The following is a 24,204-nucleotide window of genomic DNA, read 5'->3' on the forward strand; positions in this document are numbered from 1 at the left end:
TGATGTGGAACTCCATCCTGGGACTCTGGGATCACACCCTGAACCGAAGGCAGATGCTCAACCGCTGAGCCACCCAGGGGTCCCTCAAAGTGGGATTCTAAATACATAAACATTTGAAATAATTATCTTTAAAAGTTTTAAAAAATAATTATACTTTTAAAAATTCAATCATTTTAACCACTGAAGAATAATTGTTAGTATGCATGATGATGGGTGAAATCTGCTGGATACAAATGATAAAATAATAATGACACTGAAGTCAGATTTTCAAGTGTTGAGTGCATACGGTTAAGTATTGACTGTTAATGTTCCTAGGTATTTATGTTTTAGTGGGTAACAATATCTTTTTGGATTATTGTATGTATGCTGTGTTGAGATATCTAAAACCTCAGATATATCAATAATCTAGTATGGGACAAGCAAGTCCATGACATTTCCTCCCCCTCTTTGCAGAGAAACAATGGATGTTCTAATGAAAGTATTGTAGTCTGAATTTGAAAGTGCTTAAAAGCAAACTTTGTGGTAATTCTTCACCTATATTCTCTGTGTGTATATTAAGAATTATTACCCTATTTTCTACTTTATAGAAGAATAAGAAAATATAATTAATAGTAATAGCAACAATAATATAGAGTTCAAGGTCATTTTTCCTATAAAAAGTTTAAGTTATATCACCCATGGCAGCAAGAATAAAATTCAGACTAAGCTTGCTCTCTCAAACTGTTTAGTTACCTTGTGTTCTCTAGTAACTTCTGCTTGCTTTTTATTTCTCTTTTCAATCTTATTTTTCTTCACTAATTTTCTGAAAATGGCACAGAGTACTCATCATTACTAATGAGATCTTCCCAATTTTAATCATTTCATTATGTCCAATAAAGCAAGAAAAAAACACCAGCCAACCGACCTCATGAATGATTTTGTAATAACTTTATCAAGATAGATAGATATGCCATTAACATATTAGGGTTTCTGAGTAATTCCAGTATAATTTTAGGCTTCCAAAGGCAGTATATGAGAAAATGAAGTTTTTTTAAAGTTCAGTTCAACTGGTTTGGGGGTAAAATAGCATAATGTTTCTATCAAGTTGTGCTGTTTTATTTTGATTTGATTCCTTGACTATTTATGAAACACATGAATGTTTATGAAATACATGAATATATTTACTTTGAGCTTTGCTTTCCTCCAACTCATGCATAATGACCCTTTTTTATTTATGTGAACCTGAAATAATAATAATAAGCTAGTTGTGTTCAGCTCTGTCCTTTGAGATGAAGAGATGCAGTCATAGCCGCAGAGGGAAGTCATATGGTCTCCATTGCTCTCGGCATGATTACAAGTAATGACTGTGCTCAGAATCTTGTTCAGATGATCATTTCACCTAAGATACACTTTTGTCAAATACAGAACACCAGGCATTAGGGTAAGATGAGGCTTAGAAGAGTTAACATGTTTTGTTTTGCTAAGACAAGAATAGATCCGGTTCCATGTATTACTCTTGTCTACTGGCTCCATCCTATTGCAATTAGAGCATCAGAACAGAGACTCTCCTCTTGTCCTCTGGCTCTGGCCAGAGCTCCAGTCTTGAGCACACGCTGTGACACTCACTTGGCCAGGAGGGGCGAAGGGCACAGGGAGAGCTGCCGACTGTTGCCACGTTGTATGAGGTGACAAGAATATCTCTTCAGGTTTAATTTTCACTGCAGGAAATTTTAAGATCAGATTACTGCACATAATGGGGCTCACTCTAAGAGGCTAGATTTAGAAGCCTTCTAGCCCACTTATCAAAATGCTTATGGTTCCCATTTAACCGCGGATGAAACAATAATAAATAGTGAGCAAAGGAAGTTAATTCACATCCGGAGGATTGTACTAAGTCAAACAACAAAAGTTATGCAGATCCCAGGCAATGAGGTTCATATTAAAATTCACAGCGACCCACAGGCACATTTCATCAAAAGCCTTAAGAGAGAGGTTGTAATGTATCTTTTTCATCAATGACTCTATCATGGGTCCAGCTGAAAAACAAATAGTAATCATGAACATCAGGGTTGCTTTATTTTAATCAGTATTTTTCTTTTAAGCAGCATAGCAGATCTAGGGACCTATCAGATAGTGTCCACAGAAGAGTATCAAAACATTATTTCCTATAAAGAAATGTATCATTTTATAGCAAGTATCTTCTAAAGAAATCTTTTTAATTGATCTTTAATCAATTAGGCTGAGTGTGAGGGAAAGCAGGTCAAAATAAAGTTATTATGCAGTCTTAATATTTTTATTTATTTATTTATTTTTTGTCTTAATATTTTTAAACTTTGTTTTATATTTGGGAATTTTTAATTTATGTGTGGTTTATAATAGATCTATGTGATATGTATACCCAGTGGCATACTGGTAAGTCAACCCTTCAAATAGGTAAAGTCTTGATTTACAGCCTTTGACAATTTCTACGCTCTAAATACTCTAAAACTGTGGTCAGTTTCAAGCTACCGACGTGATGCCACTGAATGTGAAGCTGGGAAGAGATGTGCATATGTGGCTCTAGTGAGTCAGTACAAACAAGCTCTAACTCCCTGCTGTATCTACACATAGGAGTGAGTGTACATGTAAATATACAGATATATATAAAGATATGGGTGCACACATGGGTATGTATACAACACACACACACAAGAAAGCTATGGAATAGAGAGCAAGACCGAAGCCAGTGTTACTTGGAAATCCCACCCTCACACATCTCTAGTTATGTGACTTTGGGCAAATCACTTAACTTTTCTGTTCCTCTGTTTCCTCTTTTGCATTATGAACCTAATAATAATTGTACCACTTAAAAGGTATGCTATGAAGATTAAATAAATTAACATATGTAAACTATTAACAACAGTAAAACGTAAGTGCTATATAAGTATCAGCTATTACTATTGCTGTTGCTATTAATATTACCTCTATTTAACTCTGTGTGTGCGTATATGTGTGTACACACGTGTAATTTGTCAGGATCTTGCCCACCTGAAGTAGCTGCCACCATCCTGCATCTCCTTCTCCACTTCCCAGCCTCTGTGCCATCTCTCCCCTCCTCTAATTTGCAGGTTTAGGTTAGCCTTATAGGGATTAAACTCTGTCCCAACTGGAATCAGCAAATCTTTAGACTTGAGGAAGGGGCTGTTCCGTTACGGGGCATTAAGTATGTTGTCATGTCTTTGTGTCCTCTCCATCAGTCCTGGAGAGGTCCAGTAAGTGGAGCATTGCCCTCGGTGTTTAGCTACCTTCCTTCATCCCCCAGAGCCTTTGAGCTCATCTGACTGCCTCTCTTTCTATTGCTTTCTGACTGGTATCTTTTCCTAATCCTTGCTTTAAGTGTGTACCTGGATCTCTGGACCTCAACTCCTGGGTTTTGACCTCATGACCTTACTTTGGTGTGAAACCCCAACTGATGATCTTGTTTTCAACCTTCCCTATTTCTTACCTGTTTTTACTGCAATTCCAATTCTCTTGATCTGGGATTTCTATAACTATAATGGTCATTCAGCCTGGGTTTTCCAGATAGTGTCAATTTTAAATATTCTGTCCTGTTGACTCTAGTGCTTTGTTATTACCAAGTACATTGCCTAGAGAATTTTTGATGACAGAAAGAACTACAAAACCCCATACTCAAAATGTCTTTTTTTTTTTAATTAAGAAAAATCGTGGTTTGTCTAACCTTTTAATTTCCAATACTGAAGTGACCACTATTTTTTAAATTATTTATTTGTTTATTCATGAGAGACACACAGAGAGAAAAAGAGAGAGAGAGGCAGAGACATAGGCAGAGGGAGAAGTAGGCTCTTTGCAGGGAGCCCAGTGTGGGATTCGATCCCGGACTCCGGAATCACACCCTGAGCCGAAGACAGACGCTTACCTAACTGCTGAGCCACCTAGGCGTCCCTAGTCTTTTTTTTTTTTTTAAGATTTTATTTATTTGAGAAAGAGAGAGAGAGAGAAAGAGAGCGAGCATGCATGAGTGTGAAGGAGGGGCAAAGCAGAGGAAGAAGCAGGCTTCCCACTGAGCAGAGAGCCCAAGATAGGGCTTGATCCCAGGACCCTGGGATCATGACTTGAGCCGAAGGCAGACATTTAATCAACTGGGCCACCTAGGGACCCTAAGAAGTGACCACTAGTCTTAATAGCCAATCACAAACCATGGTCCAGGTCCTACTACTCTATCGGACAGTAACATTTTGCATGATGTAAATGATTTGGAAAGAAGGCACAGTTAGTTCACAGGAGGACCCAAAATCTTTCTTGCCCCAGATTTCAAATAATGGCAGAAATGTCACATATTCTGTTCTCAGTTTTTTTTTTTTAAGATTTTATTTATTTATTCATGAGAGACAGAGACAGAGGCAGAGACACAGGCAGAAGGAGAAGCAGACTCCCTGCAGGGAGCTCAATGTGGGACTCGATCCTGGAACTCTGGGATCAAGCCCTGAGCCAAAGGCAGATGCTCAACCGCTGAGCCACCCAGGCATCCCTCTGTTCTCATTTTAAAAATTATTTACTCTGTTTGTGTGTACATATTGCAATCATCTGATATTTGTTGCCTGAATGTAATGGAGGCAAACAACTTGACTGTTTTCCTCCATTCCACCTCTTAGTGACCACATGTGTATTAGCAGCTGTCTCTAATGCTGGCATGCCTTGGTAAACTCCTCTGTAAATCAAAAAGTGGCTAAATTTCTGTGAAATCTAAAATCAGTGGTTGGAGCTTGGTTACCCCACCATTTCCCACTGATTCAAACTCTTGACGACAGCTTTCCTGCCTTGCCAGGCATTCAAAGGCAAATTCTTGAAAATATTCCCTCTAAGAAAACTGCAAAATTCACACTTCCACTGAAGCTGTAAATAACAATTATTTCTCAAAATCTATGTCTTCTACTGAAAGGGAGAAGAAGCATTGTAACATCATTTGGTGATGGTGGTATGGTAGTGGGGCTGGGATGTGTAGGTCATAGGGGAAGGTCATAGCCAAAAGTCCTTTTTTCTTTAGAAACTCCCATGCCAGCAAATCTTGGGTCCCTCTCTTTTTAGAAATGACTCACTCTAGCAGTTTAAATAGAACTCCTTCTTTTCTACTTATTGCCCTATATTAAAAGAGAAAAAAGAGTAGGGTTAGATGGGGTACTGAGTTGTCAGGAAGCACAGATTTTAAAACAGCTTTCTTACCTATTTTCTTGATGAATCCCTCAGGGGTCTATAGATGGACTTGAGGGTATCAGTGAATTTGGAAGGGAAACAAATTATATCATTGCTAATTGAAAGTTAGTATTTCATTCAGTACCTCCCCAACCTCAGCCCTGTCTGTTACTTCTTCCCATTTGTAAGCCTGAATGTGCTATGTAGTCCTTCAATTATTACTATAGATAAGAAACCAGAGCGTTAGTAGTACTTATGCCTTTTCACTAATAGAACCAGACATTTTCTTATTGCTTTTATGTTTGTTGCTGATATCTCAAAATATCACAACCATTCATCACTACTTCAAAATTATGGTAGTTTACAGATTTGCTGCTATATCTTATAATGTGTTAATAAAGAAGCACATATATTACAGATCACATATTTGTTTTTTAGTATTCTGATAACTACATTTCAGTAGAATTGGTTTCCTTTGGATTTTCATGTATTCTATTTTTAAAAAACATCTTCATTGAGATATAATTCATATAACATAAAATTTACCCATTTAAAATGTACAATTCAATAGCTTTACTGTAGTCATACAACTGTGCAACCATTATTATAATCTAAGTTTAGAACTTTTTATCACCACAAGACAAAACCCATACTCATTAGCAATCATTCTCCATTCTCCTACCCCGTAGCCCCCAGCCCCAAACAACCACTAATCTATTTTCTGGCTTTATAAATTTGCCTATTCCAGACCTTTCATATAAATGGAATCATACAATATGTGGTCTTTTGAGACTGGCTTCTTTCACTTAATGTCATGTTTTTAAGGTTCATCTGAGTTGTATCACATATCAGGACTTCATTTCTTTCTACTGTCAAAAAATATTCCCTTGCAATGGATGGACCATGTCTTGTTTATTTGTACTGATGGAGATTTAGGTTGTTCCAACTTTTTAGCTATTCTGAATAATGCTGCTCTAAGCATTTATGTACAAATGTTTGTGTAGATGGATGTTTTAATTTATAATTGGTTTATACCTAGAATTGTTGGGTCATATGGTAATTTCATGTTTAACCTTTTGAAGAATTACCAGACTGTTTTCCAAAGTGGTTGTACTATTTTATACCAGCAGTGTTTGTGAGTTCTAATTTCTCAATATCTTTCCTATCTCTTGTTGTTGTGTAGCTTCATATAAAGTGGTATCTCATTGTGGTTTTGATTTGCATTTCCTAATGACTAATAATGCTTAGCATTTTTTCATGTGGCTATCGTGGTGTCTAATGGGGTGTTTCTCGATCAAATGGGCCCCCCCCAAATGTGGGAAAACAATAGAACAGTGAAAGGATTACCCTGAGGCAGAACAAAGGAGACAGAAGTTTATTGAACATACCACAGAGAAGTGGTAGGCAGGACAGGAGAGGAGAGGAGAAGCTGTCTGCAATGAAGCAGTAGGTGGGGGCTGTTTTTAAAGGAGGGAAGTGAGGAGGTATGGGGACACCCAGAATTCTCTCTTTTTTGGTTAACTGTGCCTGGTCATAAGTAACCCACTGGTTAGTTAAGGCCTATGGATATCCCGACGTGGGTTGCCTAATGGCCCTTTACTACATTCCATGGTTCAAGCCTGTTTACCTGAAAGCAGGCTCCACACTTATGGGCCATTTGTATTTCTTCTTTGAAGAAATATCTATTCAAATCCCTTGCCCATTCTTGAATTGGATCATTTGCCTTTCATTATTGAGCTATAAGAGTTCTTTATATATTCTGGATACAAGTCCCCTATCATATGTATAATTTGGAAATATTTTCTCTCATTCTGTGGGTTGCCTTTTCACTGACTTGATGGTATTATTTGCAGCACAGAATTTTTAAATTTTGAAGTAGTACCATTTACCTTTTCTCTTTGTTCCTTGTGCTTTTGATGTCATATCTAAGAAACCACTGCCTAGGTAACGATTGTACAACTCCATGAATATGGCAATAACTATTGAATTATACATTTCAAATGAGTGAATTATAGAATATGTGACTTAATCTAAGTGAGATACCTTTAAAAAATAGCAAAAGAAAAGAAGACATAGACTGAGAAAAATCTAGACCTTCATGTCACTGGTCATCTCTGTACATAACCCAATAAATCTTCTTTATTGTTTAAAAATAAATAAGTGGGGCACCTGGCTGGCTTGGTTGGGAGAGCATTTGACTCTTCTTGATCTCTAAGGTTGTGAGTTTAAGCTCCATGGAGGATGTAGAGATTATTTTAAAAAATTTTTTTTGGGTGGGGGCAGCCCCGGTGGCTTAGCGGTTTAGCGCCGCCTTCCGCCCAGGGCGTGATCCTGGAGCCCTGGGATCGAGTCTCATGTCAGGCTCCCTGCATGGAGCCTGCTCTTCTCCCTCTGTTTCTCTCTCTCTCTCTCTCTTTCTCTCTCTCTTCTCTCTCCCTCTCTGTGTGTCTCTAATAAATAAATAAAAACTCTTAAAAAAATTTTTTTTAAATCAATAAATCAGATCCTAAAGTTAGACCATGATAATGGTTGCACAACTCTGTAAATATACTAAAACTGTATATACTTTAAAAACGGATGAATTTTATGGTATATAGATTATATACCATATTATATAGATTATATAGCTGTTTTAAAAAAGAAGAAATCATTCCCTAGTCTACAGTCATACTCATGTTTATTCATGTTTTCTTCTAAGAATTGTATTGTTTTAGTACTACATTTAGGTTTTTGATCCATTTTGAGTTAATTTTTGTTTATGGTGTAAGGAAGGAGTCTGACTCCACATACTTCATTTTATGTTCTTAAAAAAAAAAAAAACACAGACTTTATTTATTTATTTATTTATTTATTTATTTATTTATTTTAGAGGGAGAGAACGAGAGCATGAGCAGAGAGAAGGGAAGGAGTGAGAGGGAGAATTACAAGCAGACTCCCCACTGAGCATGGAGCCTGACCCAGGGCTCTATCTCATGACCTGAGGTCACTACTAGAACGAAATCAAGAGTTGGGTATTCAACCAACTGAGCCTCCCAGGTGCCCTTCATTTTATGCTCTTAAGAACATTATTTTGAGAGGGAGTCCATAGGCTTCACCAGACTAACAAAGTGATTCATGGTACAGAAAAAATAAGGAATCTTCCTATTAGAAATTGAATAATATTCTTACTTCTCTGGGCCTCAATTCCCTCTCTTGGAAAATTCATGGCTGGGATTAAATTGGGAAGCCCCTTCCAGTTCTGTGCCTTTTATTGTGCATACATTATGGGTAAAGATCAATGATTCTTTTTTTAAGAAAGTACCAGTTGTTGGGGTGCCTGTGTGGCTCAGTCAGTTAAGCATCTGCCTTCAGCTCTGGTTGTGTGATCTCTGGGTCCTGGTATTGAGCCCTGTGTCCATCTGGCTCCCTGCTCTGTGGGAAGCCTGCTTCTCCCTCTCCTCTGCCCTTCCCTCCTACACGCGCATGTGCTCTCTCTCTCAAATAAAATTTTTAAGAAAAAAAAAAATACCAGTTGCTTCCAAGTATTTTTTTGTAAAGGAAGCCATGCTTTGGCAATCATGAGAGGGCTCAGCCAGAGCTTTATGAAGTGTTTTAAGGGGTAGAGGTGACACAATAGGGGAAGGAAATGTTTTCTATTGAAAAGCAGTCAATTGCCTTCAACAAGTCGCCAACAAACTGGGAAAAGATTTTTTTCCCTCTGGTTTCAGCTGAATGCCAGCTTTTGGAAGGTAAATAGAGCAGGCTAGATGAAAGGGTAATAGACACCCCCAAATGAGGGAGGGCATTGTTTGCACAAAGTTAGCAGGAGGAGAGATGCCAAGCATGCAACTGAGCCACTGGCACTAAAGTCATCAAAGAGGAAGAAAAATCAGGAAAATACATCCAATCTTTACTTTTATAATGATGAAGGTAATTTTATAATTGTTGCTCCATATTATTTACTTTTTCTTAAATTTTAAACATGGTATAGAAGGTGTTACATATTACTTGGGTCTCTTTCAAAATTAATCAAATGAATGCGAAAAAAATCATTTGCATTTTCAAAGGCTTTCACATTGAATTCTATAAGCTATTGGATCATTGTCTATATGACCAATAATTTTCCCTGGAATCTATTTCTATACAATGGAACTACTGATAATAATAATTACAAAAAAGAGGCAACCCATTTAAAAAAAGTTCCATTACATACGGAGTTTAAAAAAGACTATGGGGGGAGGGGTCCTGGGTGGCTCAGCTGATTAAACTTCTGCCTACAGCTCAGGTCATGATCCCAGGGTCCTGGGATCAAGCCCCGCGTCGGGCTCCTGCTTTGCAAGGAGCCTGCTTTAACCTCTCCCTCTGCCTGCCACTCCTTCGGCTTGTGTTTCCTCTGTCAAATAAATAAATAAAATCTTCATTTTTTAAAATTTTATTTATTTATTCATGAGAGACACAGAGAAAGACATAGGCAGAGGGAGAAGTAGGCTCCATGCAGGAAACCTGATGTGGGACTCGATCCTGGGACTCCAGGATCATGCCCTGGGCCAAAGGCAGGCGCCAAAACCACTGAGCCATCCAGGGATCCCAATATATAAAATCTTAAAAAAAAAAAAAGACAATGGGGATATTTGCAGAAGGGCTAGCATATTCTTCTGAGGCTTGTAAATGACGCTGATGCATAGGCAATGCTAACTTGTCTCATATTTTTGCAAATTCTGCATGTCATCTGTTGACATCCTTTTAAATTGACAATATCCTGTATCAAGGACGGGGAGAAAATCCTTAGAGCCTCCAAAGGCAGGACTTGCACTTTTCCTCCTCTCCCCAGCCCTTTTTCCTTGGACTTTTCCCCTTTTCCAAGAAGTACCAACAGTGTGGGGAAGAGGAAGAGTGCAGGCAGAGAGGCAGCAGGGTCAGGGCCTGAAGCCCCGCCAGCTAGTCAAAGGTCAGCGCGGAAGGGACTGTCTGTGAGAGGACAAGGAAGCTGAACTTCTTGTGAGCCAGCTGAACTGGACGGGGGCCAATCTATCTCCTTCCTGGGCCTGCCTGGAGCTCTCCAAGGCTCCCTGCCGCCCTGCGTCAAAACAAAAATACTCTGTAGAAATAGGGTCTACTTTCACCTTTTTAAGGTGAGCAGACTGAGCCAGGTTGCAGCAGGGGTTCAAGGGACAGAGGACAGAAAGGACCAAACTGCTATTTGCTCTGTCAGGAACTTGCAGGCTTATTTGGAAAGACTGAAACTAAATAAAGACTTCTTATGAGCATAGGACTAGAGTTGTGAAATTTGGTCAAAGGGTTTTATGCAAGGACGCCTACATACATACATACATACATACATATATACATTGATACTCTCATGGTGATAGGGAAAAGTAAAGAAAAATGCAATCATTTAGTTGGGAAAGAAAGCTATTGTTTTTCATAAATTCATAACATTTCTAGGCCAGCTATTTTCTTTTTATACTGGAACACGGGAATTATACTCCCAAGTTTTTGCCCCTCTCCTCAAAATGAAAGGGAAGTCAAATTCTTTTCACAGAAGTAAAAAGCACTTCAAAGAAAAAGAGCATGAAACCAATATTAGATGACTTATTATAAAACCATCTTCCACTTTAATTTGTTTTTTTCTTCAGGTTTTCTAAGAAGGAAAATTGATGTCTACCTAGATTTGTTAGTTCCCTTTTTTTGCTTTCACAAATTTTTTTTTCAAACATTTACTTCCGGGGGGAGAGGGGGAGTACTATTTTATCATTCTGTGAAAATCCGATTATAATGCATCAGGTATCAGTTGTTAGTAAGGTAACACGTGTAAATGATGTTTTCTAAATGCCTGCCTGGTTTACTTTTTCATGGAAGGAATAATCCTGAGGCCTGGGTCCAACAGGGAAGAATGTTACCAAATGTGGCCTGAGACAACAGGGCTGGATGGAGAGTCCCAATTTTCCTCATCCTGTTTGCAAGGAGACCAGGTCATGGCACTGAAGACAACCTTGTGTATTTGTGGGCCAGGCAAATGCAGAGAAGTAAGTGGTGAAGCTGAGATCAGGTGAGTGAAGACCTGAACACAGTGAGGTGGGTGGAGAAGGTCAAGGGTAGTGTTTCAGTTCTGAAGCCACGAATGGGAAGTGGTGCCAGAGCACCTCTTTTACGTCAGCTGTTGAGAGAGGTTCTATTGCTTGGAGTAGACACCCACCACTCCAGGCTAACCACTGAAAATCAATAGGTACACAAGACATATTTGTATTCACTCTTTTAAATCCTTCTGTTTCATCTCAGGGCTGTCATAGTTTTTTATCCTTTCATTCTTCCTTCCATGGGTTCCTGTTTTTAAACTCCATTCTCTACGGTTCTAGGTTCCTTTGAATAAAACCTTTTTGGTTTTGTTTTAAGAGCTTTGTGAAGGCGAGCAATTTTGCCTTTTTTCCCCCTTTGTTCATGTAGTCTAGCCTGGAAACCAGTACTTTATGTTGGCCTAGATTTCCCAGGTCTCTAATCAACTCTGCATAAAGTGAAATAGCTTGCCAATGGGCATAATAATAATAATAATAATAATAATAATAATAAAATAATAGTGAGTACAGAACTAAGAAATGAGATTCAAAAATAAGAAGGAAAGTGATAGAGTCATAGGCTTTCTTGCAAAAATACCCACTCTGGCCAACTTAGAAGCACCCTTACCAATCAGTTAATACCATCTCTCCATGTGGAGAAAAGCAAAACCATTGGGAAATACTGCCTTCAAGTGTAAAGTTTGCTTTGTGTATTACCTTCTGGTTAAATTCCCATATATAAACAAACCTTTGAAAACCCATGATGAAAACAATGGCTGCCACTAGTAAGATTTCCAAGGGTCCTTTGAAAACATAGAGTAGATTTGTTTTTCTGGCACAACTACTTCAGAGAAGTTCACGCATGGTCATTTTATATCTCCCATATTTGCATTCTTGTTTGCTAAACGTAAGTCTTGTCAACGGGTTATTTTAAAAGTACTTTTTAAAGTTACCCACACCCTGAACAGCAGAACTGCTGTGTGTATACAAATGCTCTGGAAAGGCACAAGTCAGGTATTGGGTGTAGGCACAGGACAAACCGCATGGTCTGCCTTGGCAGCCGTGTCCTCACCTGCAAGCTGCCCACACACACTCCCTTCCAAACGGTGCCCTTCTGATGCCAATTGGCTGACTGAGCTACTCTGGGAGGAGGGCCTATGGGAGGGGAAGGGGGAGAAGGTGATGTGGATAAATATTTTATAAACTAAACTTTAAGCTTAAAATTTGATATATTCTTTCAAACAATTCACACCGTAAGTCCCATCCCTTAAAAACCTTGGACACTGAAGAGTTAAAAGGGTATGGAAGCTGGTGTAGCCTGGGGCTGTCATCCAAGGCCAGCAGAAAAGGCAGCAGGAAGGGTTTGGTTCTGGCTAGGCTACAGACAGGCCATCTGGATGCAGGGAAGGCCTAGAATGCCAGAAGCAGCTTTTCTTTTTGGTGTTAGGCTTCATTAAGTTCAGCCTGGGGAGAGTCTTTTTGGTTTAAGACCCAAACTGAGAGTCTTCTTTGAGTAGGGATTTGATATTTTGAATTTTATGTAGCAAACACCCATTACATATAGTCTTTGGTAACGAAAGTCACAAAAACATTGTACATGAGTAAGCATATTTTTAAAGAATGTAGACCAGACTCCTAGATTTATAAATACACAGAAACGATGTGTAGTCTTTAAACAATTTTGCTAGGAATAGATAAATCTGAATAGGTTGTCTGAAGAAAAATTGTTTTTTTATAGTCTCCCAGTCTGTGACTCCCATAAAGACTTATTTTATTGTTTTTCCTATAGTTCACCTGAAAAAGCAGCTTTACCCCACTGGAATTGCTTTTAGGTCTTTAAAATTACTTCCTTTCTTCATTTTTGTTTTGTATTTAATTATATTACATTTGGCATAAAGCTGGCATGGGCCAGTTATAATTCCTTTCACAGGAAATTTTCTTTAGTAAAATTGAAAACAGAAAAAAAATGCTGCAGGGAAATTATAGCAACTTCCTACTCTATATCACTCATGAACATACACTCTTTTTGGAAACCACCCTCTTTAATTTAAAAGATATGATCTATTTTTCCCTAGCTATAGTGGTCAGCTTTAGATTTGTATGTGTTATTCTTAACAATTAAAGGAAAAGGTGAATGTAAATTCACTTGGACAAAACAAAACAGGAAAGAGAATATTATCCTTAAGAGAATTCTTACCTTAAGGAAGAGAAAATGCACGTATCTTTCTGGGCGGGAAGGGGGGTGGGGTGCACTTTTTTTCTCTCCAAGGCATTAATTGCCACCTAGCAGTGGAGAAGGGAATTGCACACTAACTTTGGACTTCAATTCTAGAAAACATGGGTTTTTGTTTTTGTTTTTGTTTTAAGACTTTATTGATTAGAAAGAGAGAGAAGGGGGGGGGGGGAGGGCAGAGGAACAAGCAGACTCCCTGGCTTAATCCCAGGACCTTGAGATCATGATCTGAGCCACCCAGGGACCCCTAAAAAACATTGGTTTTAAAGGGCAAGTTACTTTTTTTTTTTTTTTAAAGATTTTATTTATTTGCGAGAGAGAGAGAAAGCATGAATGAAAGAAAGAGAGAGAACATGAGCAGAGGAAGAGGCAGAGGGAGAAGCAGACTTCCCACTGAGCAGGGAGCCCGATACAGGGCTCGATCCCAGGGCCCTGGGATCACAACCTGAGTTGAAGGCAGATGCTTAACCAATGGAGCCACCCAGGTGAAGGCCATGTTACTTTTATGACCAATATATTTTTTTTTCATGACCAATATTTAAAGAATTATTTGCCTACTGGTAGATTAGGGATTGAATTTTTTTGTCTCTTGTCATGAAGGAAGAAAAATAAATATAACAAATGAAAAACTTTGGCTTATTTATAAGAATGCTCTTTCCATCATAAAATGTCTTGCTGGGATGCTTAGGTGATTCAGTGGTTAAGCGTCTGCCTTCCAGCCCAGGGGGTGATCCTAGAGTCCCAGGATAGAGTCCCACGTCGGGCTCCCTGCACGGAGCCTGCTTCTCCCTCTGCCTGTCTCTGCCTCTCTCTCTGTGTGTCTCTTGTGAATAAATAAATAAATAATCCTAAAAAAAAAAAAACAAATAAAATGTCTTGCTTTTTTGTTTCTCAATGGTTACCCTTGCCACCTCAGCAATAGGCCAAAGGAAAAGAAATGCTGAAGTCACCCTGACACTAAAAAATGCTGGCTTTGGCTTATTAAAGGAAGAAATGTCTGTTTTTAATACAGAAAGTGGTTTCCCAAATAATCTCGGGGTGGATTTCTATAAAAACAAGATCAAAATGGATTTTATTTTGCTAGGACAGTAAGGGGTCATTTATTTTGAAAATCATAAGATATCGTCCTATAAAGGATGAAATAATTTCCAGACCAAATGATTATTCAAAACTGTTTAAGAAGGACATCCTTATTTCAAACTTTACAAACCACGTGTTTACTTTTATAGCAGTCAGCCATACTGAATGCCAAAGTTTTAAAGGAGTCTCTTATTGTGTTTCATAGATCTTGGCAGCTAAATAAAAATAACTTATTTCTCCAAAGAAGACCTACAGATGGCCAAGAGACATATGAAAAGATGCTCAATATCACTCATCATCAGGGAAATGCAAATCAAAACCACAAAGAGATTATCACCTCACACTTGTCAGAAAGGCTAAAATCAAAAACACAAGAAATAACAACTGTTGGTGAGGATGTGGAAAAAAAAGGAAACTTGTACACTGCTGGTGGGAATGCAAACTGGTGCAGCCACTGTAGAAGACAGTTTGGAAGTTCCTCAAAACATTAAATACAGAACTACCCTATAATACAGCAAAAAATTGCAGTACTGGGTATTTATCCAAAAAATACAAAAACATGAATTCAAAGGGATACATTCACTCCTATGTTTATTGCTGTATTATTTACAATAGCCAAACCATGGAAACCCAGTTCCATTGGACCCAAGTGTCCATTGACTGATGAATGAATGAAGATGTGGTATAGATATACAGTGGAATATTACTCAACCATCAAAAAGAATGAGATATTACCATTTGCAACAATGTGAATGGAGCTAAAGAGTATAATACTAAGCAAAATAAGTCAGTCAGTAAAAGATAAATATATATAATTTCACTCATAAGTAGAATTTAAAAAACAAATGAGCAAAGAGACAAACTTAGACTTTTAAAAAGATTTTATTTATTTGAGAGAGTGAGCAAGCGAGAGAGAGAGAATGAGTGAGAGAGGGGCAGAGGGAGAGGGAGAAGCAGACTCCTCATTGAGCAGGGAGCCCAACTAGAGGCTCAATCTGAGGACCCCAGGATCATGACCTGAGCCAAAGGCAGACACTTAACTGACTGAGCCACCCAGGTACCCCTAGACTCTTTTTTTTTTTAAATAACTAAGCCTTATACCCAACATTGTACTTGAACTCACAACCCCAAGATCAAGAGTTGCATGTTCTACCAACTGAGCCAGCCAACCAAGAAATAGACTCTTAACTATAGAGAACAAACTGATGGTTACCAAAGGGCAGGGGAGTAGGGGAGCTGGGTAAATTAGGTGATAGGGATTAAAGAGTAGATCTCTTGTGGTGAAAAATAAGTTACACTTTTAGCCAGGAACTTTATTTCAGCTTGTTACCTTTTGAAGTCCTCCTAAATTTTTAATTTTGCTTGAATCTCTTTTGAAAATGTTTATTTTATTTATTTATTTTTTAAGATTTTATTCATTTATTCATAGAGACATACAGAGAGAGAGAGAGGCAGAGACACAGGCAGAGGGAGAAGGAGGCTCCATGCAGGGTGCCTGACATGGGACTCGATCCTGCATCTCCAGGATCATGCCCTGGGCTGAAGGTAGTGCTAAACCGCTGAGCCACCTGGGCTGCCCCATATTATTGCTATTTTATAGGTTTAAGTAACAACAACAAAACAAATGTTCAGAGAGGTGAAATAAAACATTGAAGGTCTCACAATTTATAAGTAGCTAAGCTCAAATACAAAGCCAGTTCTGTCTTCATATTGGAGTGCCCAGTTCAATTCTTGGAACTCTTGTATCTGCTTTTCAGGCTATGGCTCTAAATACCTTCCCTAGGATGACTCCCAATTTTATTTTATTTTAGATTTTATTTTTAAGTAATCTCTACACCCAATGTAGGGCTCCAGCTCACAACCTCAAGATCAAGAGTCACATGCTCTATCAAGTGAGCCAGCTAGGCGCCCTAGTGACTCCCAGTTTTAAATCTGCAGCCTCCATCTCTCCAGTGAACTCCAACTCATATGCCAACAAATTATGCCTTAACTCCACTCAGATGTGTAACAGACATCCCAAAGTTGAAATATACCATACTGCATCATCATCTTTCCCCAAAACCTGCTCCTCCTATCTCTTCTTCCTTGCACTTCATCGCAACTCCATTCTTCCATTTGCTCAGGTCAGTAACGTCAGCCATTTCTAAACCTCTTCTTTTACAAGCCACATCCAATCCACTAGCAAAGTACTGTTGGCTCTGTCTTCAACATATATGCAGAATCTAATTACTTCCTACCATGTCAGCATTACAACTCTGGTCTAAGCCATTATTGTCTCTCATTTGGATTACTGTAAGAGCCTTGATCTTGTTAGCCTGCTTGGCCCCCTATAATCTGTTCTCAATACAAGGGTCAGGATAATATCTTTTAAATGTCAGTCATGGGGCATCTGTCTGGCTCAGTTGGAAGAGCTTTGACCCTTGGTCATGAATTTGAGCCCCACAGTAGGTGTAGAGATTACTTAGAAATAAACTTAAAAAAATAAAATGTTAGTCATGATATTTCTGTATTCAAAACCCTCTAGTAGCCTTTTATGTCTCTCAAAGTCTTTACTGTAATCTGAAAGCCCTATACTGTCTGTAATCTCCATCCCATTTTCTCTCTGATTTCATCTCCTATTCTTCCTTTGGAATTTTTGTCTGTTTACTGAGGCATTTTTAGTATCTTAGTGAAAATGCTTAGCATTTAGTAAGATCAACACATATTTATTGAATGAATGAAAAATATCTGACTCCAGAAATTTCCATTTTCATCATTCTCTTCTATGTGTATATTGGTGACTCTGTGAGTTGAAGGTGATTGGCTAGACTTGGAGAGGCTCTTCTATCAAAGCTTCACTGGTGGACCAACAGAAGAGACATTTGGTCTCTTGGGGTGTTAATGGTTTTCGGTTCCTCTAAGTATATGATGTAAGGACTTTGCTCAGGGTGCACCCTAATTTTTAACCAATAGTTGCAAAATTGATCAATAAGGGTATTTAGTAAAAAGCACAGACCAGAAAAGTAGCCTATTTCTCTAATTTAAAGGCCATTGTTTGTTAGTTTAAGATTTTTTAGAACTAAATGAAAATAAATTCTAATAAGAGCCAAGTTGAAATTTTCCCATGGACATGTAACATTCATTGTTACCCAACTATCTAGATGACATTCTGTAATAATTGCTTCATTTCTTGAAAAAAAATATTTCTAAACAACTCAAGTATGCCAATGGCTTTTGTACAGGCCTCACTTTTGGTAATACTGAGGGAGGGAAATTATAGAGTTTAGATAAGATTCTAAATTGTTACCCTTCTAAATTATGTCTATTAGTTCCAATTGTTTTTTTTTTTTTTTAATTTATTTATGATAGTCACAGAGAGAGAGAGAGAGAGGCAGAGACACAGGCAGAGGGAGAAGCAGGCCCCATGCACCGGGAGCCCGACGTGGGATTCGATCCTGGGTCTCCAGGATCGCGCCCTGGGCCAAAGGCAGGCGCCAAACCACTGCGCCACCCAGGGATCCCTAGTTCCAATTGTTCTATTCCAATCTTTAATTATTGCCAGAAGAGAATATTAGCTTCTGAATAAATAGAAAAAATAAAAAAGGTAGTAGTAGAACAGATAAGGTTGCCTTTAGAATGAGCTATCAGTTAAATGTCAGTTAAATAAATTATGATATGTTTGTATGATGGAGGATCCTACAGTTACATAGACATTTAAAAGCATGAAATGTGACATGAAATGTTTATGGTATAATGTTTAAATAAAAAAATCAGGGGAAAAATAAGCATTTATAATTTGATATAAATTTTTGTGGCAGGTTATTTTGTTAAGATTTTAATTCTACACATTCTCCTATTCCCTTGCCCCTTGCCTCTGTTCAAGCAGGTATCCAGACCCCCATATTTTTGTGAGGCAAAAAGTAAGAGCTGCTTAGAGACAACATGGGCTCTTACTGTCTTTTGAAATGAGAAGGGGGGAAAAAGACAGGAATGCCTTTGAAAGTGAGGTGAAAGAGAGATTCCTCAAGACTTAGAAGTCTGAAGCCCAAAGGTTGAGTGAGCAGCTAAGTCTTCTGGCTTGCTCTGTGACAGAGCCCAGGATGGTGGCAAAACCTCAAAGGAGAAGGCTGCACCTGGGTGCTGGGGCTGCCAGATTCACTCATTTGATTCCAGATTCTTGAGTTCCAAGGGCAGTAAAGGAATACTGGAGTCATCAGGCCAGAGGGAAGATGGCATAAACAGGAATCTCAACAGTAAATCAATGTGGACAGACAACTAAATAATTTCCAGGTACAGGGAGCCTGGGTGGCTCAGGTCATGATCTCAGAATCATGGCTCCCTGCTTGGTGGGGAGTCTGCTTCTCCCTCTCGCTCTGCCCCTCTCCCCAATTCGTGTACTCTCTTTCGCTCTCTCAAATAAATGAAAAATAAAACCATTAAATAATAATAACAATAATTGCCAGGTACTTCCACAATAGCTAAGGCCCTAGAAACTTCATAAAATCATAGGTGGAGAGGAAATGCTCAGTAACTGAGACTGACTTTTCCACCAGCATGGCAGGGTGGGAGTTCAGGGTTAGATTCAGGTTGATCTAAAGAAATGCAGTATTTATTTCTATGGAATGAGAGCCACACCTACAATACACATATGCATATTATAAATATTAGAAAATATATTCTCAGGGTAATTGTCCTCCTTTCTTTAGATACATATTGTAGGGGGAAAAAAAATCACTAAAATTTTAACAGTGATTTTTCTCTACCTAGTGGATTATAAGGGATTTTGTTTCATACCGTTTGCATTTGAAAAAGTTTAATTAAATGCATATTCCTTTTATTATTGGAAAAAATTATAAAATCTTTATAATTTTACAACCAATGGTAAGCTGACTTTTTTCCCTGTATATTTGAGCAGGTAAAAAAACAGGGAAGGGTATACATCATAACCTTAGTTTCTATTTTCCAGCTGTTTCAGACCTACCAATACTAACATTCTTAGAAGTATAATATAAACTCAACTTCAGGAAAAGAAAAAAAGTTTTTCTCACATTAAAAAAAAAAAAGTATTGTATACCTCCTGTACCCTGTAAAAATTTTAAATATTATTGAATCAGTCAGAGTCCCAGCAGGAAACAGATGGCACACTCAAAACGTACAACTGAAGAGAGTAAACTCAGAATGTAGGCAAGGAAATAGCAAGAGATGATATAGTATCACTGCCAAGTAGTTGTGGCCAAGGTGGAGAGAGGGAGGGTAATAAATACCCCCAGATCTCTTTCTCCCACTGCTTTAAAAAAAAAAAAAAAGATTTAATTTATTTATGAGAGACACAGAGAGAGGTAGAGACACAGGGAGAGGGAGAAGCAGGCTCCATGCAGGAAGCCCGATGCGAGACCCGATCTCAGAACTCCAGGATCACGCCCTGAGTCGAAGGCAAATGCTTAAGCACTGAGCCACCTAGGCATCCCTCTCCCACTGCTTTCAGATCTCCTGCTAGTGCCCTCTATCAGCTAAGCTCAACCAGAAGCCAGAGGGGAAAGTGACATTGCTAATATAATCCATAAAAGCTGAAGATCGAGGGGCAATGGAAACTATCTAGCACAGTAACATAAAGTAACATATACAAATTTGCTATAAATATTTCCAAATTTAGGAATAAAGAGATACAAACTTCTAGCTACAAAATAAGTCACAGGGATAAAAAGTACAGCATAGGGTATACAGTCAATAATACTGTAATAACTTTGTATGGTGGATAGGTGGTGACTATACTTACTGTGGTAAGCATTTTGTAACGTACATAATTGTCCGACATATATAATTGTCCAATAGCTATGTTGTACCTGGAATTAATATAATATTATATGTCAATTATACTTCAATTAATTTTTTTAAATAGAAAAAAATACTCCCAAATTTAAAGATTTTTATTAGAAGAGTATTGGAAAGACAGTTTTATACATTAACCTTTGGTAGTACGCAATATGTTTGGAATTATTACTACTAGTGCTAGTGTACTTTTATTCATTCTTAACTTTTTAAACTATATTGAGCATAGTTTGTAAAACACATTATATATATACATATATATATATGTGTGTGTATATATGTGTGTATATATATATATATATATATATATAAAATATAGGCCCTGTCATCCATCTATTATGATTTAATAGATGGAGACAATATATAAACAAATAGGTGCAATTGTTATATGTGTGTAGCAGAGTGTTAAAATGAGACTTTATCTCACTTTTGTCTATGACTCTAAGAAAATAAATTATTCCCACATTCCATGGTAAAGTGGAAGACCACCAGAAGAGGAAATTGAAAAAATTGGGGGGGGAGGGGACTGCTTTTGCAACTCTTACTTGTCTATTGACTTCTAAGTCAAAAAAGGTTGAAGTTTAGATTTTGAGACGGTTTTTAGTGTGCAACAGTTGACATTGCTTTTCCTCATCTTCATGCTCAGGCAGAGAGGCTTTAATGGAACTTTGATATATGGCCCTTCGAGCTGGAGATTCTGAGATCCACAGTGGATTAGTGTCAGGATCATATCTGAGGAAATCATTCATTCAATACTTACAGAGCACATCTCACTTGTACAGTGAACCAGTTACAGTTGCTATAGTACACAGGTCCTATTCTAGGCACAGGTGACTACAGCAGTGAATGAAACACATGAAAATCCCCTGCTTTTATGGAGCCAACATTTTAGGGGAATCTGGACAAGTAAAGATGACTAGCTAACTGCAGAGATGAATTTTGAGTTCGGTTAAAATCCATACTCCCAGAGATGTAAGGCAAAGCCACTCTGTGGATATTTGGATCAGATATGGGCTACTGAAGAAAGAGTCAAGTGGAAGAGTAGAGACTTCCATAGAAAGAAGCTTGAGGCATATAGCACAGATGCTAGCTACTGACATTGAGCTTATTGCCAGATTGCGAACATTTACCCAAGGGCAAGCAAGAGATGGCCAGGACTTGCTCATCAGTGTAAGGTGAGGCTAGAGGTGTTTTCAAAGAACGCATAAAGTAACAAGTGTCAATTGTAAACACCTGTTAAGCTCAGAGAGCATCCACCTTTAATTACAGAACTATATTAGCCATGTTAAGAACTCTCTTGCCCTTCCCTCTGTTCCAACTTGGGAGAAATAAGGCAACCTACTTGTTGTCGGTAATGGGAAGGGGTATTAAAAAAGAAATTTTAGGTGGGGACACAGAAAGGAAGTCACCCATTCCCCTTTTATCATGGCAGGTTCAAGCTGGAGGGAAGAGATAAATAAACTCCTAAAGATTTTATTATTATACTGAATGTATCAATTATTAGTATGAGGCTGTTGAATTGACTAGTTAGTACTTGTTATATTTGTGCCATGTTTCATTCAAGGAGCAGGGAGTCATTAACTCACTGGCATGGTTTTTGTTTTTTAAGAGAGATAGTGCCAGGGCACATGCCCTGGGGGGAGTGAGAGAGGGGTCAAGGGAGAGGGAGAAAGAATCTTCAACAGGCTCCACACTCAGCACAGAGCTCTACTGTGGGCTTGATCTCAGAACCCTAAAACCATGACCCAAGCCAAAATCAAGAGTTGGATGCTCAAACAACTGAGCCACTCAGGTGCCCCATCCACTCGGTGTGTTTTAATATATGGGGGAAAATAATCAGTTATTTGCAGATTGCACCATACACATCTCACTTGTACAGAGAACCAATTACAGTTGCTAAACAGAGTAACATACTGAGATTTATATGCCCATAGGGAAAAAATTTCAACTTGGCTTTTATTTAGTATTTACTTTTTATCTCATTCTTAAAAAGCCTGATATAAACTAAACAATGGCCTTTAAATTGAAGAAGTAGTGCTACATTTCCTGATGTAGTCTTCTTACAAAATATCTTTACTGATCAATTTTTCAGCTCTTGGGTAAGGACCAAGATGTATCCTAAGCCAAATCCCCAAAACAAGCAGAGAGGAGCTCAAAGTCATATAAAAACTTCAGTAAGTGCTTAGGAACTTCAGTTTCAACAAAAAGGACAATCAATGGCCCTTCTGATGGCTCATAAGTGGAGCTTTGACAAGAGCCACTCTGCAGAGTCTAGACAATCACTGTTAATGAATAATGTATCACAAAGCCTCATACATTTGCTTAGGAGATAATAATCAAAAGGGCAAGTTTGAGAGTAAGAGATTCATCATTCTTTCATTAAACATATGTTTAGTGAGTGTCTATTATTATACCAGGCTTTGTTCTTTTTTTTTTTTTAAGATTTTATTTATTTATTCATGAAAGACACAGAGAGAGAGAGAGGCAGAAATACAGGCAGAGGGAGAAGCAGGCTCCCCACAAGGAGCCTGACATGGGACTCCATCCCAGGCCCCCAGGATCACCCCTCCAGACCCACCCCCACCCGCCCACCCCCGGGCTCAAGGCAGCCCTAAACTGCTAAGCCATTCAGGCTCAGGCTTTGTTCTAAGCACTAGAAATACCTCAGCAAATAAAAAATTCCTATCCTTGAGTGTTTATGTGATTCCCTGTTACATATTTACAGTATTCCCATGTTGCCCCTCCCCCCAACTTTTACTTGACTTAGCCTCATTGGGTTTCTTTTCTTTGTATTCAACAGATTCCTTCCAGAAAAGTAACATGGTAACAAGGGGTTAACTTCCTAATGGAAGGGAACTCCTAAAATCAATGAGAAAATGACTAATAAAAATAGAGAAAAAAATTATTTTTTCCATTATAATAGCCATCTTTATTTGTAAAAATCCAGATATAAAATGTATTCTTTCAGTCTTTCCAAGTTTTTCTTTTTACAAAAACAAAAAGGCACATGAAAACCATCCCCACTGTCATTCCCATAGACGATGTTTTTCAGGCAGCCCTCCCCGCTCCCCCCCATATAGCTACATGCTAAGTGACAATTCACTAAAGCAACATAAATAGTCAAGAAGTACATGAAAAGATTTTTTTTGCTAGTACTCAAAAAATACAAATAAAACTAAAGAGTTTTTTTTCTTTTTTCTATCAGCTTGATAAAAGTAAAAAGTACTTACCCTATTCAGTGCTTGGGAAGGCATAACGAAAGTGGAACTCACAGGCACTGTAGGAAAAAATTGATATAACTTAATTTTTTTAAATTTAGCCATATTTACAATCATAATTATAAATGCAGGTTCCCTTTGACTGGGCAATTCTATTACCATGAATTCATCATAAGAAGGCAATCAGGAAAGTACATAAAATATGTGTATGTATAAGAATATTCACTGTAGTATTTTTATGATAGCAAAGGCTTGGAATTAATCTAATGGCTCACCCATAGCTAAGTTAATTACTGTATTTCTACACAATGGAATAATATGCAACTATTCAAAATAATATATATCATTTAAAAAAAATAATAATATATAACATTACTTAAGAACACAAAAACATGGCCATAACCTTTTTTAAAGATTTATTTAAGAGAGAGCATGCTCACATGTGCACAAGCATGGGAAGAAGCAGAGGAGAAGAGAGAGAGAGGGAGAGAATCTCAAGTATACTTCCCACTGAGCGTGTAGCCAATATGGGGCTCCATTTCATGACCCTGAGATCATGACCTAAGCCAACACCAAGAGTTGTATACTTAACCAACTGAGCCACCCAGGCGCCCCTGCATGACCTTAAGTGTAGTATAAAACAGTTCAGTATGGTTTTATTTAT

At 38.1% G+C, this 24,204-nt stretch overlaps 1 long non-coding RNA gene across 1 annotated transcript in view; it reads right to left on the reverse strand.

The window, feature by feature from the left end:
* LOC144294622 (uncharacterized) overlaps window positions 1-24,204 on the reverse strand; it is a 52,353-nt gene that overhangs the window by 25,558 nt on the left and 2,591 nt on the right. The window contains exon 2 of the long non-coding RNA XR_013361986.1: window positions 23,553-23,599. This is a non-coding gene — a long non-coding RNA (uncharacterized LOC144294622). The remainder of the gene's footprint in view (window positions 1-23,552; window positions 23,600-24,204) is intronic.

The sequence above is a fragment of the Canis aureus genome, chromosome 23 (genome assembly GCF_053574225.1).
Source record: "Canis aureus isolate CA01 chromosome 23, VMU_Caureus_v.1.0, whole genome shotgun sequence".
Lineage (NCBI taxonomy): Eukaryota > Metazoa > Chordata > Mammalia > Carnivora > Canidae > Canis > Canis aureus.